Genomic DNA, 4,872 nt, shown 5'->3' on the forward strand with positions numbered 1-4,872 from the left:
TGACCCTACAATCCTTAAACCTGTGCCTATCTGCACTGTACATGAAAAGGTTGTCTAACCTGTAGTATTCAGTGTGGCAGGCTGAGTAAAAAGTATATTCCCTTTCTGACATATGGAAGTTGCGCCATACATCAATCGGTCCTAAATCTTGTAATATCCTATTGATCTTTTAGCAACCAGACTCCTTTTCCTATTCTGATTCATGCTGTCCATTTTCTTGTTTAAAATCATGTGGAATATCCCCTCCACAGATAAGTGCCAGAGGTTTCTGTGGCAACTAAATCAAACACTTTTTTTTTTAAAAAGAAGACCATGTCACTCCCCGGGGCCACGTACATAAAATAATGTAACTCCCTTATGAAACAGTTTACATTTAACAAATATATATTTACACTCCTTGTCTTTTATTTCTGATATCAACTCAAAATGAACTGAATTTGGGATCCAAATTGCAACCCCCTTTTCTACCTGTTTTATAAGAAGAGAAAACAAGTTTCTCGTGTTCAGGACGGGATATGTGAGTTTCCTTCCAGAATAACATGTCAGCTCTCTTTTCATCTTTGATATTACCTTCTCTTTATGGCACTCCCCAGTCTGTTCACACTGACCTTAAATTCCCAATGATGCATCAATATAGACCAAAAGAAAGTGGACCATAAGTCTGCTTAACATGAACCTCAAAAATAATGAAAAAACAAGAACAATAAAAAGAGTTAACCAAAAGGGAAACGACTTTACTATAAGGACTCCTATGTCAGAGGACTCCTGCCTCTGGGGTTTGAGGGGATGAGCCTGACCGCTGGATGGGCCCCTCGCTCAAGTATCAAAATGTGTGACGCATTGACAAAATGCAAAACACCTGCACAGCAAATAAGGACGAGTCATTACAGCAGAGTTACTATTATTATTTTTCTCGAAACGTGCATCTTTTAAACGTTTTTGGAATTAAGTGACTGATTGTGACCACGAGGGAAAACACAGAGTTAATTCAAATAGAGTGTTTATAATTAAGTATTGCTAGAGTCAATGTGATCCTGCCCACAGATTAGCAGTTACATTTAGATTTTGCCGCCATTGATATTTTCTTCCTCGCATTCGCCTCAGGTAAGTAATATGGATTTGAAAAATAGAATTATAGGTTCATGATTTCTTAAAATATTTATTTGGCCTGACATTTAAATCATGCTAAATAGGGTTAGTGTATGACTAACAGTCAAATGTAAAGACACAGATATGCAATTTGGTTGTATTATCCCAGTAGCATTGTTGAGAACATAGCATTCATTTATTAATCTAATAGGCAGATTCTGTTGACTCTTCTGCAAAATGCTCCATGGATGTTTGTGGTTCGTCAGACTGACACTCTTACCCTGACAAAGTCCTAACAGAAAAAGGAGAGCAGAGGAAGACGGTGCAGCCAAAGTAAGTCTTTCATTATTTGCTATGATTGTCTTTTAATAATTAAAAACTGTATTGATCTTCCTGAGGTTCCATCTTTGATTTTGGGTAGGCCTATTCCAACAGAGTTACTTAGTATGTGGGCTTTTTCCAGTCCTGCTCTTATCGGCCTAAATTATTTTAGAAGATCCTAATGTGCAGCTTAGTGATATAGCCAGGTGTTGGAGTAGGACTGAAACCAATGTTTCACAGTAGCTCTCCAATAGGATGGCTGGCTACCACAGAGCTCTTTCTCAATTTTTCTACCCTTGGCTCCTTGTGTCCTCTTCTCATCCTTCTCAAAACTAACTACAGAAGAACGAATTAGGAGAGGAACATTGGGTCTTATTATCAAATGGGATTTTAGGAAGCGAGGAATCAATAAACTATTGTGATAAAGAACCCTGGTGTACTAGGGTCTGTGTCTGTTGTGTTTTTTGTTAGATGATTGAGGACATTCTCCAGAGCAAAGCTGGAGGGGAAAGGATCATGAACGAGTATGCTCAGACAAAAAGCTTGAATTACAGCATCAGACGTAATATGATCAAGATATTGGTTGCAAATATGACAGAGGATCATGGGTAAACCATCACATATTTTATGCATTTAAGATCAATGTTTCGCATTCATGTATTATTGCCAATCTAATAATTATGTATATTTTTGGGGTCCAGAACAAGTCTCCAACGACATGGGAAGGAAGAGGCATATGCAACAGGAATAGTTTCCTTGTTCCCCTATCTGGCTGACCGCAAAAGCAAGACAGACTGTGAGTACAAAATAAATCAGGGTCCCAATTCACTTTACCTTAGCCCTTTGATGTTTGCAGATTTGAAGGTTGTGGATAGATGTAAGCTGTGTAGTTGTGGAGCTTTCACCCTATGGATCTGATAGGGTTATAGGGCCAAGGGGAAGTGGTGACAATTTTAAAAAAAATGATTTTACTGTTTTAAAGGCACAATCTACTGATAGTGAAACTGCCACATCAAATGATAAACGCAGCATTTTTCAAATCACTTTTTAAGGTGAAAAGCTGTCTGACATGGCACTGTTGCAGTTTATATGCTCCTCCTCGGTAACTTGTAATTGAAGATAACATCAATCAGGCTTTGTGTATGTGAAGGTGACTGAGGAGCATTAAACTTTACAGTCCCTGCTACTGCTAAACTTTTCTTCCAGATTCTAACATGCTTCATGTGAACAAAATGTTTGTTTATTTCTTGTCTTTGTTTATCTAGGCCCACCATTAGAATGCAGAAGACTGGAGTGGCTACTTGGTATGGAGACTGAAGCACCTGCAAAAGGAGGCTGCAGCTAGTTGGCATGCATAAGTATTTTATTTGAGTGTGTATGGTTTGTGTTCGCTCGGGTGTAGGCATATGATGGTGTGTTCATAAGGGAGTGAGACTTGTTTTTTACGTGTTTTTCTCACAATTCAGTGTAATGGGGTTTGGTTGGACTGTTTATACCAGTGTTGCGTGTTCCTGTCCTATTAACCTTCAAAGGTGACAGGACCATGTCTTAGAAATCTGGTAGCTGCAATCTTGTCTTTGTGTGTCTTGTCTGTAGATGGAGCAAGATTTTGGACTGATGTTTGGTGATGCTACTTCCACAAAATTCCTGAAGAAATGGCCTACTGTCTTCAAACAGAAGGTCGTCCTGCAGAGCCATGGACTCCCACCAAAAACTGAGCTTCGGGACCTGATACACAATGCTGAGTTTGCAGCTGAGGTGGATAATGGTACAGACATACCACTTTACACTAGAATATTAAGTTCTAGTATGGGCATGTGGGAGGGAGAAGAATTTTAGGATTGTGGTTGAAAGTGAAGTGGGTTAAATTAGTGTTTCTAGGCTGGGACAGTGACATGTCATCTATTCTTATCCTCGACCATCTTCTGCCTCCCTCTGCTCAAGGCCACAACAAGCCAGGAAAATTGTCAGCAAGACACGCAGCTGAAGTTCCTTAAGTTCAGGCTACAATTCAACACAATTATAGGCAAATTGTGTCGCTGTATCTTGATCCCTCCACTTCACCACTCTCTCCCTCAAGTGTACAAACACTTACCCCAGCAAAGAACACTATCATGACCTTTACTGCTATAATAACACTTACTAGTTAAACTACTACAACTGTCGCAGTATACATATAATAATCACTACTGTCTGGCCTGTGAGACTTATAGTAGATTTTGTGAGATTTCATAGTAGATGTTCTAACGATACATTGTCTTCTAGGCAGGGACCAGCATACTCTTGATGCCATCACCGGAAGTCAACAGCCCTATCTGTTTGCCGTGGGGACCCAGAGAACGAGCATTCACGCCTACTTAATTGTGATTGACAAACATGCTGTACCTTGTAAGGCATCTGGCTCACTGGGCTGTTTTAATGAGCTTTTCAAAGCTTTGTACCTTATACAGTCAGGGTCTGGCAAACATGTACACTTTTCGGCAAACAACAATCTACGAAATTGACGTTGATACAACTAAAGTGAATCCCAGGGTAGCAGAGCTGAGGGCCAGAATGTCGCATTTAACAGATCTATTTGAGACAATTTTTTTGTTTTGTTTGCAAATGCGAATAGCCTTGTAAAACATCTGAAGTTATTCTGCGGTCTTTGTTCAGGGAAATTTCTGCATTCAAAGTGTGGTCAGTTTGGTTGTTCACATGTATTTGCCACTTTTCCTAGATTTCTAAAGCATCTTAACAAGGCACATGAAGAGTGTAACAGAAGTTTCTCATAATGATGGTGGAGGCCCCTCTACCGCTACTAACAGTTTTGCAACAAAGACTTCAGTCAGTTCCATGGAAGAGATAGACAGTCTATAGGGAGGAGGTCAGAAACCTGGCAGTGTGGTGCCAGGACAACACCCTCTCCCTCAGTGTGATCAAAACAAAGGAGATGATTGTGGACTACAGGAAAAGGAGGACCGAGCACGCCCCCATTCTCATCGACAGAACTGTAGTGGAGCAGGTTGAGACCTTCAAGTTCCTTGGTGTCCATATCACCAACAAACTATCATGGTCCAAACATACCAAGACAGTCGTGAAGAGGGCACGACAACGCCTATTCCTGCTCAGGAGACTGAAAAGATGTGGCATGGGTCCTCAGATCCTCAAAGTTCTACAGCTGCACCATCAAGAGCATCCTGACTGGTTGCATCACCGCCTGGTATGGCAAATGCTCGGCCTCCGAGAGCAAGGCACTACAGAGGGTAGTGCGTGCAGCCCAGTAGATCACTGGTGCAAAGCTTCCTGCCATCCTGGACCTCTATACCAGGCGGTGTCAGAGGAAGGCCCAAAAAATTGCCAAAGACTCCAGCCACCCTAGTCAAAGACTGTTCTCTCTGCTACCGCACGGCAAGCGGTACAGAGTGCCAAGTCTAGGTCCAAAAGGCTTCTTAACAGCTTCTACTCCCAAGCCAAAATACT

At 41.2% G+C, this 4,872-nt stretch overlaps 1 long non-coding RNA gene across 1 annotated transcript; it reads left to right on the forward strand.

Annotated features, from left to right (window-relative positions):
• The first annotated feature begins 383 nt into the window (after positions 1-383).
• On the forward strand, positions 384-4,375 carry LOC118964637. Its single transcript, XR_005051830.1, has 5 exons — positions 384-2,018; positions 2,112-2,206; positions 2,676-2,714; positions 3,007-3,178; positions 3,676-4,375. It is a non-coding gene; the product is annotated as an uncharacterized LOC118964637 (long non-coding RNA).
• The last annotated feature ends 497 nt before the right edge of the window (positions 4,376-4,872 follow it).

The sequence above is a fragment of the Oncorhynchus mykiss genome, chromosome 5 (assembly GCF_013265735.2).
Source record: "Oncorhynchus mykiss isolate Arlee chromosome 5, USDA_OmykA_1.1, whole genome shotgun sequence".
Lineage (NCBI taxonomy): Eukaryota > Metazoa > Chordata > Actinopteri > Salmoniformes > Salmonidae > Oncorhynchus > Oncorhynchus mykiss.